General features: G+C 30.2%; 2 pseudogenes across 1 annotated transcript; one reads left to right on the forward strand and one right to left on the reverse strand.

Moving 5' to 3' along the window:
- Positions 1-668: 668 nt before the first annotated feature.
- LOC114372718 lies at positions 669-1917 on the forward strand (annotated as a pseudogene).
- Positions 1918-5900: 3983 nt separating this feature from the next.
- On the reverse strand, positions 5901-11436 carry LOC114387871 (annotated as a pseudogene). The gene is made up of 9 exons (XR_003661420.1): positions 11004-11436; positions 10603-10789; positions 10332-10465; positions 10127-10239; positions 9026-9269; positions 7299-7454; positions 7062-7141; positions 6896-6945; positions 5901-6197 (listed from the first exon to the last, which is right to left on the reverse strand). The product of XR_003661420.1 is annotated as a lysosomal Pro-X carboxypeptidase-like (transcript).
- Between the last annotated feature and the right edge of the window lie 1203 nt (positions 11437-12639).

Consider the following 12639-nt stretch of genomic DNA (forward strand, 5'->3'; position numbering starts at 1 on the left):
TTTTTATGTAACATAAAAATGAAAACGTTAGGGTGTTTTTAGTAGGAGAGAAATTTTCAGTTTTATGAGAATGTTAGATTGTGAATTTTTGTTTTTCATGTTTGATATCAATTTGAAAAATAACATTTTCAAAAAAATCGGTTTTCCCTAAAAACTTTCTCATGGGTGAGGTGAGTAGCGCTTAGTTGATTTGAGTGTTTATTTTCTGTTTTTATTTTTAAATTTTTAAGATTTAAAAAACATGTATCGAGAAGAAAATACTCTAAGGTATCACTATGTTATCACTTCTTTATAAAAGACTGAAAACGTTAATTTATTATTTTCAGCTTTGGGTTTATTTTTTAAAATACATTAAGAGAAAATGTTTTCTAAATTTTAAATAAAAATATTTTCACTCTTATTTTTTGTTTTCTTTAAAAATGAAAACAGAAAACACTCAAATCAAGCATCACTTTACTTTTTTTAGTTGATTTAAATATGTTGAAAATCCTTGAAATATATCTGAATTTCACAGTTGATCCCTAAAAAATCTTTACTTCTCGTTAGGTCCTTGAAACTGCAAAAGTTTTGTGAGAGATTCCTACTGTTAGTCTTCGTCCAAAATGTGATGACGTGTTTGTTAGTTGGACACGTCAGTGATACACGTGGAATAGTTGTGACCCCACCCAATGCAACTGGGTCGTCATCACTTGCGGCCAAAGCAACAACACCGTGAGGATACTGCCATATTGGACCTCTCAAACTTCAACGTGGTGGGCCCATTCTCCCCCTCCCTTTTCTACCACCTCCCCAGCCTGACTTCCATCATCCTCTTCAACAACTCCATCAACCAAACCCTCTCTCTCTCTAAATCTCTCTTTACACCCTTTTTCTCCACCTCAACCTCTCCCAAAACCTCCTTATCGGCCCCCTCCCCCTTCTCCCTAGCCTCATTCACCTCGACCTAACCAGCAACAACTTCTTTGGCCCCATTCCTCCCTTTTTCTCCACCTTCCCTAACCTTAGAAAACTCTCCCTCGTCTTCAACCTCCTCGACGACGTCGTTCTTCCTTCCCTCTTCAACATCACTACTCTCAAAACGCTTAACCTCTCCTTCAACCCTTTTCTCCCTTCCCTCATCCCTCACTCCCTCAGCAACCTCGTTAACCTAGAAACTCTATGGCTCAGCGGCTGCAACCTTGTGGGCCCCATCCTGGACTCCCTCAGGAACCTCGTCTTGGACTTCTCCATCAACAACCTCTACGGTCCCATCCCGAGTTCGCTCACTCGCCTCACTGCTCTCACGCAGATTGAGTTCTACAACAACTCGTTCTTCGATCAGTTACCCAAGGAAATGTCCAACCTCACTTCGCTGAGGCTTATTGATGTTTCCATGAACCATTTGAGTGGGACCATTCTTGATTAGTTGTGTCGTTTGCCTCTCGAGAGTCTTAACCTCTATGAGGATCACTTCACTAGCGAGTTGCTGTCGAGTGTTGCAAACTTGCCCAACCTTTATGGCTAAGGTTGTTCGGGAACAAGCTCATCGGGAAATTGCTAGAGAATTTGGGGAAGAATGCTCTGTTGAAGTGGCTTGACGTTTTCAACAACTGGTTCTTCGGTCGAATTCCAAGGAGTCTCTGTGAGCATGGCAAATTGGAAGAGTTGCGGATGCTAGAGAGCAAGTGCTCCGAGAAGATTCTCACAAGTTTGGGTGGCTACCGAAGCTTGTCGCGTGTGAGATTAGGTACCAATTGATTGTTCGGTGAGGTTTTGACAGGTATGTAGGGTATTCCGCATGTGTATTTGCTTGAATCGGGGAATAACTCGTTTAGTGGTCCAATTGCCAAGACCATTGGTAGGGTAAGGAATTTGTCGTTGTTGCTTTTTTCCAAGAACAATTTCTTCGGTGTCATTCTCGACGAGATTGGGTGGTAGGAGAATCTCTAAGAGTGTGTTTGGATAGGGTAATTTAACTAGGTAATGTATTTTTTATGGGGAATTAAATTCTTTTTTATTAAAAGTAACTGTTTGGATATTTTAGTAAAAGGGATTCGAAATTTTAGAATTTTAAAGGGGATTTTAGTTAGTTGAAAGAATAAAATTTCAAATTCTATCTTCAAGAGAGAGAATTTCAAATCCTCTAGTTTGAACCTTTTCTTCTTGACCATTTGATAAGAGCATGACGCTGGCCACCGGGTTTCTTTCTTTTCGATCTTCAAACACTCTGGTGGCTTTCCTCAATGCATCCCCTTCGCTAGAGCCTTGACCTATCACTAGCCGGTCAACAATGCGATGAGCCACGCGCTGACCTTGGCTTGTCATTCTTCACAAAGGTAAGAGCCGTTTGGAGGTGGCTGAGAAAGTCACGATGGAGAGCCTGTCCGCGATGCCAAGCGATGAGATAACCAAACGCATCACGCGCTTCAGCATGTGAAACTTCCTGCCGATCATGTTTCCACCTACGTCTAGCACCGTCACCAGATCTATTGGCGCGCGCTGGGACGGTGCCGCACTACTCCGCGAAGGAGGTGGTGGCAGTGGAGCCTTCACTTTTAAGACCAAAACGTAGGTCTCGTGTGCTCGTGAAGCTGAGATGACAGCGCACTCCGACATCAGTTTCACCTGAACTATTCTGGAATCTCCGTCACTGTTTTTTGGATTGATGAAAAAGTCGTGGAACTCGCTGGGGTCTTCATCCTCGTCCTTGTCGGTAGAGTAAGATCACAAACTTGTTGAGCATGTGATGGTAGAAGTAGAGCGTGATGGAGAAGTTTACTTTTACTTTTAATATAAGAATCCAAACACAAAATTTTAAAAATAAAGGAATTTAAATTGAAGCATTTGAAATTCTCAGAATTTTAAATTGCTTTATCCAAACATACTCTAAGAGTTTTCTGGTGGTGATAAAAAGTTCAATTGATATCTCTGACGTGGCTCCACAAGTGTATCACTAATGTGTCTAATTAACAGACACGTCATCATGTTTTGGATGGAGACTAACGCCGAAGATCTTCTACAAAACTTTTGAAGTTTTATGGACCCAACGAGAAGTAAAGATTTTTTAGGGATCAGTTGTGAAATTCGAATATATTTTATGGATCTCCAACATATTTAAGTCTTTTTAGTTAAAATTTTCTTTTAGTACTGTAAAAATATCATGTTACTTTTATTAGATTAATTATTATGGTAAATAATTAAAGCTAGGTAAAAATATCACATAATTCTTTAATTTTCAGCAAACTTATCTAAATGCTCCCAGAAACAAATACCGAGCTTGAACCCAGCCCCTTATAACCATTATCATAGGATAATTACCTTAGGAATAAGGACACCCAATTAAATAAAGTTTGTTTGGTTGCTCATAAATATTTTTTGGAGTATTTAGATAAGTTTTTTGGAAATAAAAGAGCTATAAGATATATATTTTTAGGTACTTTATCATAATAATTAATTTAATAAGAGTAGTATGATATTTTTACAATAATAAAGGAAGATTTTAAATTTAAAAAGTAAGATTTTTGCCTCTTTTATAAAAATATTTTCCCGAGAAACTAGCTAAAAAACATTCCAAAAAAATTTATTTCACAACAATGTTATTTTTTAAAATTGATACCAAACATGAGAAATAAAGATTCTTCGCATTGTTAAGAAGTTGAGAATTTATCCACTACCAAACCATATATAAAAATTAGTAAATATTATTGTATTTATATTTGTCATGTGAACACTCATTTGTACATGTTTTGTTCATTTAACTTTGTGGTATTGAAATTTGATATTTTTTATTAAATATTTTTTTCAAAAAATATAAAAGATTATGCTCTAAAATGCATGCAATAATTTATAATATTGATTTGTAGTTTCTCTCTCACTCTTCATGTTATAAGAATCACAAGAACGTACAAAAATCAATTCTATCTAAAGTTTCATGCAATTGTAATTAATTTATTTTTGAAAATAGAAATCAATTACATTATTAATCTTTTTCAAAATACCTGTTTTTAAAATATTTTTTAATTTTTTTTTTCTATATTAAGCAAACACTCCTTTCATGTTTTTGTTCATCATGTCGATCAATTTTGGCTGTGACATATATTTTGCATGATAGATTGAGAAATTTTATGATTATTTCCTTCTTTTAGGTTTCGTGTCATCCTATTCAATTTTTGTTGTGACATTTATTTAGGTGTTGGATTGAGAAATTTTATGATCATTCCCTTTCCCTCTCTTTTAGGTTTCGTGTAGTTGCTTAGAATTTTAATTAAGATAGGGACTCTGAATTTATATTTTATTCTCACTTTGATTATCAGTCTATACACGTCAAATGCGTATAAGCTTGACACACACGTTATATTATATTTTTTTGTTGAGTTCACACGTTATATTATAGTATTTGTTAATAGGAAAGTTATCTCATATTTGTTAATAGCAAAGCTGTCTTTTATCAGCATTTTTTTTTCATCAAAACTAAGTTTAAATGGCACGTTACTATAAATCGAAGCTTTTCTACAATAATATTATTCTTCCTGGTAATTGATAACGACACGAATGAATTCACTCTTTTTTCTTGCCTTCAAAACTGATTGTGACTTTATATATGTATCATTACCAAAAATTACCCCCATTATAAAAACCAGAAACAAATTATATTTCCTTCGTTTCAAAATAGATTAGTCATTTTTAAAAAATGATAAAATTTATTTTAAAATTTGGATAAAAATCAAATAATGTTAGCAAATAATTTAATTTTTAAAACAAATTTTTATGTTAAAAATTAATTGAACGTAATGTAAATTTCATTAGTGTATTAAATTTAAAATAAGATGATAATTATGTTATCTACTAAGTAGTATATTAAAATTAATATATTAATTGCTATGTCAAATTTAAATTGAACATAGTAGTTAAATTTAGATTATGTTAAATTATTTTTAATGTAAAAAAATTAGTTAAAAAATTTAAAATTAGTTTTTAAAGTCTGTACCAAAAAAACATTAGTTTTTTTAAAGTATTTTAAAAAAATATATTAATTTTACAACATTGAGATTTTGTGGCTACATTGACATATATACGCATATCAAATGATAAATTATTTTAGAATTTTGACTAATAATAAATAAAAATTGAAGGAAAATCTTTTGTGAAAATTTGTATACAGACCGAGTTATAATATTAATATTATTTTAATTCAAATCACTATTATTTTTTTCTTAATTAATTATTCAATTGAAATATATTTTATTTTTTAATTTATTTAAACAATACTCGCTTTTTTGCAAAAAAAACATATTCAGTATTTAAATTATTTTTAAGTTAGCATGAAAATAATATTATTAATTGAATTTTTTTTTATATTAAAAAACAATAACATAAATTTTTATCAAAAAGTACTAATATCACACAATGTAGTGGTGAACAATCGTTTGAATTCTTTCTGGGAGATGCTTACACTTTGGGTGTGTTTCGTAGAAAGAAAAAAAAGGGTGAGAAACAAGGTGATTGGAAATTAGGAAGAGAGAAATAAAGTTAATGAACAGAGGTTAAAAAAATAAAGTAAAAATAGAGGTGTTAGGTTTAAAAGAAATAAGAGAGAGAAAAATAGGATTTTTTTTATAGATAATTGATTTTATTTTTAAAAAAGATTTTTCTAATAGTTTTTGATAATTTTAAACCATAAATAATACCTATAATTGCTAGTGTTTACACTTTAATGTTCTATTAAAAACTAAAAAATTAATTTTGGTATTCAAAATGCCCTAGGCATTGTAAATGTTTGATTGACAATTAAATGTTGTTGGATATTTAATTTTTTAATGTGTGCAAAATAATGACAGTTTAATTTGTATTCATAGTCAATGTGTATAATATTTTATACTATTAATCAATTAAAAAATTATGATAAATATATATATGTTTGTGATTATTAAATGAGTGTAAAAATTCTTTACACACTGTTAAATTAACAATAAAAAAAATAAAAAAAGGGTGGGAGTGTTGTAAGTTATTGGTGGGTGCACCAAGTTTCAAAGCACAACCTTCTTAATGTTTGTCAACTTGCTTTTTCCCCTATCATTTGCTCTGGAATTTTTGGCTTGTCTTTGAGTGCATCAAGATCAGCAGCATAGTACTGAGTGATCCAACTTTTGATTATCCTAATCTCTTTCTTTGTTGTTCCACCAACCATCTTGCCCGCAGAAGATCCAGGCAATGAGATCCTAAAAAAATTAATGTTCATCAGCCATGCTAGCGTTTGATTGTTTTAATAGAAAATGGTACAAATAAAAATTATTAGGTTCACCTATGACATAAGAAATACTAAAACAGTTTGATTCTATGTAAAAAAAAAAGTTTGTTTATTCTACTATTGGGACAATTAGTGTGTATATATATATATATATACTTCAATTTTTACTAACATTATTTTATTATGACCTTAATTATTTTATTTTCATAATTGTTACTGAATGAAAATGTTTAACAGTAAAATCAAATCATTTTTCCAAACTTCAAAGTATTTGTTCGCATTAAAAGTTTCTTTTCAAATTAAGACATGGTTTTAAATTAATTATCAAATTAAAGTTGCTAGTTTTTTTTTACATATATTGAAATTACCAGGTTACAATTGATAAGTACGATTGGTTTAGTTTTAAATGAAACATTCTTGGTAATTATTAGCTAATGATGCGATTGACATTCAAGAACTTTTAGGAAAAGGAATTAATGGATTACTCTTATACATTTGGGAATTGTGATTGTGCTAACACGATTGTTCATAAAATAAACTTTGTCTTCCAATGTTTTGTATTATTTATTTATTTTGTTTTTTTATTAAATTATATATGTTTGAAACTGTGCATAGCCATATCACAGTGTATATATATATATATATATAGAAACTTCCTAGGAGGCATACCATTAACTGTATTAACGGCAACAATGCTGTCTGATGTGTAATCCAGAACCCTGAAATATAGACAATTCATACAAAGCTTATTTAAAATCTTATCCTTAAACAATTACTCAAAAAAAATTCTAAACCATTAAGATATTAATTAGCTTTTGTATTTTACGTCGCTTACCCGCCAATACTATATGGGTCCCTTAGCCCATTGGAGAAAATAATGTTGCTTCCAAATCTTCGAAGGACTAATTTAATATTCTGCATTAGCCACATTAAATTGAAGTTTCCAAATGTGATCAATACAATTGAAGACAAATTTCTTGTAAAAGTTACAACATAGAGAATGCCATTTGGAGAATAATGCATAATAATCCATATGAATGTTACAATGAAGAGAAGAAAAAAAAGCACTTACATGGCCTCCATAGTAAGTAGTGACCCAATGAGGGCGAGGTGAGACACCATATTGTTTCTTGCACCCTTCGGCATACCTTGTTAGGTTAAAAGGGATAGGTTGTTCAAACATTGTATTGTTTCCTATGCTGATGGGTATAGCCATTTCACTGCATGTCTGAATTAATGTAAACACCGGATTATTATTATAAGTAAAATAAATAATCAAATAATGCAAAATGAAATCAAATTAATTCATGGTTTTAAATTGTGATCACGGTTGCTGTGAGTAAAAAAAATAAAGCTTTTATGTTGTAGGTGGTTGCAAAAAACGCACTTAATTGTAATTATAGTTTGATACAGTTGCTGTGAAAATTTGCGAACAAAATTACAAATTAATTTAATATTTTTACATTGAAAGATAACTTAATAAATGTTTTTGATAAATATAAAAGTAATTATCAATATTAATTATAATTGTATTAATTATTTGGATTTGAATACAAATTGAAAAACTGTAACTTCTTTATAGTAATTATATTAGTTTAATTGATATGTATTGTTGTACAAGCATTCAATAAGAATTTATTTCACAACATATTAGAGAATGTAAAAAAAATGCTGGCAATACATAAAACTCATAATATTAATATCAAAATCAAATTAAATTATAATTATTATAAGGGAAATATAGAAACTCATGTAAAGCACGCTGTATATATATATATATATATATATATATATATATATATATATATATATATATATATATATATATATATATATATATATATATATATATATATAGCAATAATTAAGCAACTTTCTAAATATAAAAACTCATAATTAATCATAGAGTAAGTGGGTGGCGTGGTAGCTCTAGAGTTAATGATGATATAGTGCTAGGCTCTTCAATTTAATGGCATCCACAAAAGAAAAAGTAAAATTCATTCATACCATTTTAGTGAGAAGGACTTGAACCAAGTCAACGTGTGGTTTTGGAGTAGTATGCCTTAAGAACTGCTCTTAATTTTTCGCATGATTTGCATATATATTTTTAAAATTTTTTTATTCAACATCTTTCCTATTATCAAAGGTATAGGTAATTTCACCCTACAAATTCTGGCCACTTTATGAAAGTGAAACTGATTTTAATCACTAACGAGTGAAAGTCGATTCAAATTCTTCCATATCATTGTGTCTTAATAACTTAATTCTCCAAAGTTTTCGCTTTCTAAAACAATTATAGAGCATGGGGTACCCTTTATTATCGACTCAGTGACTAGTCTTGCATAAAATTATCAATGCAAACCTAATTCATTAATTATCTACCCTACACCTTTAAAATGATATTTCCCAAATTACCCTTAAAACAATAGTTAATCAATTGCAGCCCTTCATAGGAACAACTCTTTATATGATGTTGACAATCTAGAAATTTTTGTAAAGAATCATTTTTATATGAAAACTATTAGAATGTCTCATTAGACACAATCAAACAATGATAGGAAAAAAAGAAGGTAGTTAGTAGACGAATAACCAACGAAATGCAACCATATTTTATTTTTTTCTCTCTTAAGAAACACATTCATACTACCATTTAATGTATTTTTGTTGGAATGTCATGTCCATCATAATATGATATCGAACTTAATTGAAAGAATTATTGCTATTACCAAATTATATCACCCAAGTAAAAGCAAAGGAAAATGATAAAACACATTGCACTTTGTAAATGCAATTACGTGCCTGCCATCTCCATCCCACACTTGTCTCAGATACATTAGTTGGGCCATTAACTTTGCATGTGTTGTTTCCCCATAGAGCCACAACACCAGCATATATCTTACTTAGGATATCACTTCCAAGAGATGCTCCATCAATGCCACCACAAATCTCACTAACTGGGTATCTTGGTGGTTGATTATATTGAGCCGCATAAACATACGTCGACCTTAGGTAGTCGATTAATTCATAAGATTGGTTTACTGTGCTGCAAAAATGTGACACTATGAGTAAATGAAATATAAAGCTTAACACAAAAAAAACAAAGCAAAACTAGCAACATTCTTTTGTACCCCTTTTTAATATACTATTTTTTGTAAAGGTAATATTTTTTTTTGAGAAAACTGTAAAGGTAATGTTATTTTAATAACACATTCTAAGAATATTTTTTACAACGAGAGAAATAAGAAAAAGTAAAATAGAAAATGGTGGGATGAGATGCACGAGGACTTGATGAAAAAAGATAAAGAACAAAATTGAGTTATGAAAAAGTATTGTAATTTAATTACACTTTTGATTTTTTATTATCATCAAAATTTGATTTTAGTTTTTTATTTTTTTTACATATTTTGTCTATGTTATTTTAATTTTGTAATTTTTTTTTTCTATTCATTAACTTAACATCTAATATTTAAATGAAAATGTTACCGTGGCATTTGCACAGCCAGATTAATATTTTTATACATAGTAAACATCAAGTTAATAGATAAATCAAAATTACACAATTAAAACAGTAAGAAGAGAATCAAATTTATGTAAAAAAAAAAAAGATGAAATTTCGATAATAATAAAGAAGCTAAAAGTGTGACTAAGCGAAGAAATATAATTTTTTTTAGTGAAATATTAGTCTTATTATAAGGTGAAATTCACATGGGGTGAGAGTTGTAAGAATGTGACTGCAACCCACAATCTACATCATTTAGTGAAGCAGAAGAGTGGTGCAAGTGCAACCCACATCATTAATAAGTTTTAAATAGATTTCATCCTATAATACAGAATGTGAAGATTGACTTGCTAGAGCATTTCTTTACAAACAAAAGGAAGAGATAAAATTAGTGTTTGTACTGGCAAGTGTTGAATCTGTGGCTGAGAGTGACTAGACCATTTGGTTGTGAAGCTACTCTGTGGATTTCAGACCAAGACTTAAGTATAGTTTCATAGCATGTCTCACTGGCATCCTGCAAACCACTTCATCATTAAATTAATCACTTTATAATTTCATGAAGAGTAAATAAATAAAAGATGAAAACACAAAATTATGGTAAATTACTCGATAATCCCTTGTGACAACAGAGTAGTAACCATTTTGTGGTGTAATTTTATCAAAGTATAGGATTGGAGCTGCTGAGGCCAAGGCACCAACGGTCAGGTGGGGATATTTGAGCCTAAACCATGAAGCAAGCACTGCAATAATACAAAGATTTTTCAAAAATAATAAATTAAGTATAAATAGTGAATGCAATGCATAAAAATTAAACTCATTGGTCATAACCAAGGTAAAAAATGGAAAATATGAATAAAGACTAATTTGAGGGACTAACTTCCACCATATGATCCTCCAATTACAATCACCGGGGAATTTTGGGCATGTAATGTCTTCTTTATATGTTCGAGTATTGCTGCATAATCTGCCAAGGCTTGAGCTGAGTTGAAATACCCAATAGTGCTTGCATTCTTCAATGCTTCTTCCCTGGATCCAAATGGCACTGATTTCCCATAATACCGGTGCTAATGGTAAAAGAAGTTAATTAAGAGTCACAATAATCCAATTGCATGTTGTAGATTATCATTCATTAGAGCCAACAAAAACCAAAAGAAAAAACAGAGTTATTATCTATACAAATACAATACTAGTTCAGTTAATTAAACAAATTGAGTTATTATAAACCCCGTACTTGTGTTCAATTTTTACGGATTAAAAAAATCTATACAAACACAGTACCTCTATGTATACCAAAAGGGCATTGAAAGAAGCAGCGTTATCAGTTAAAAATCCAATGCCGTTAGGTGAGTTATCAATTGGTGATTCAGCACCAAAGTATGCAAATATGGGGGCACTAGAATTGGCACCACCCCAGTACTTGAAATTGACGAGATATCTTTGTTGAAACGTTGTGTAGCTTTCTGGCCTGTAGTTGAAGTGATCCAGAACCTGTTTGAAGTAAAATGTTTTCACTTCTTCGGCATCAGTTGCAACTGGGTGGTCGTGTAGTGATGTTTCCCATTCAGGAATTGGACTCATCCTTGGAATTGTCAATGAGTGTTTTGCGGTGAGAAGGGTTGAGTGTGTCAGAGAAATCAAAAGTAGCCATTGATATGACAAGGAAGGGTGTTTCATTGAACAAAGGAGAAAAAGAATTGGCTTTGTTTGAGTTTGGTTTATTTCTTTCGAAGATATATATATATATATATATATATATATATATATATATATATATATATATATATATATATATATATATATAACACGTGATCCACATAGCATGTTTTTGTTTTTTAAAGTGTGATCCTCTCAAAGCATGTATGTAGTTTTCAATTTCAATCATAAGTTGCGTAAAATGTGGGAAGCCTTAAAAGAAAATTAAGATAAATTATATATACTTTATTCTTATGTAATTTTAGCTTTTTTTTTTTCTTTTCAAATAACGAGATAGATTAAGATAAATTTTTCAGTATAGTTCTTGCAAAGTAAATATTTTCACAATGTTTCAAATTTCATCCCTGTTTACTGATTCTTGTTATATCTTCCATGGATTGTTATTGATATATAGTTGGATTTGTTGTTTATAGAAGAAGGTTATTCGATGTGTTCCGAGTTAGCAAGGTTTAGTGTTTGGAGGGAGTTTAAGTATGATTTGCAAGATTTTAGCAAGCTTTGTTTGGAGTGACCAATTTATCATTACATCACATTTTCAAAAACAAAATTTTGTATTTATCCTAAATAAAATTATTAACAAGTAAATTATATATCAATAATAAAATTATTTATAATTTAAATTAATTCATAAAAAAATATATTAGTTTAACTAGACAAAAGAATTAATATGTTCTAGTTGTACCTTATCTTAAACATGTTCTACTTTTATAATTATTGATAAAGATGATCAAATTGTATGAATTATTATAAACTGTACCTATATTCAATTCTTAAAAAAGAATAGATGATTATTACATAATAAATAAGATAAATATTTAATTTAGTCATTGAGTTTATTATTATTATGTTCTTGAAAAATAAAAAATAAAAATTTTATCATTATATTTATAAAAAGTACACTAAATTTATCTTAATGTTAATTTACTCAATTAATTCAAAGAAAAATGCCTACATCACACCTTTCAACTTATTTATCATAAAAAATGGTGCTTAAGTGTGACGTTGACTCGATCAGACTAAATTATCCTTAAATAAGTTTTATTTTTTGTTTTATTTTTATTGTCTTTCTGTGGTGCACCCCTCTTCCTCCCTAGAATTCAAGTTTCAGCACCATTTCGATCTCCAGTGGCAGTTCTCTTCTTTCACGTCGTTTTTCAGCTCAAAAATCTTGGTGATTGAGTGTCACTTCTACGCCTTCTAT

Source organism: Glycine soja, chromosome 2, assembly GCF_004193775.1.
Source record: "Glycine soja cultivar W05 chromosome 2, ASM419377v2, whole genome shotgun sequence".
NCBI lineage: Eukaryota > Viridiplantae > Streptophyta > Magnoliopsida > Fabales > Fabaceae > Glycine > Glycine soja.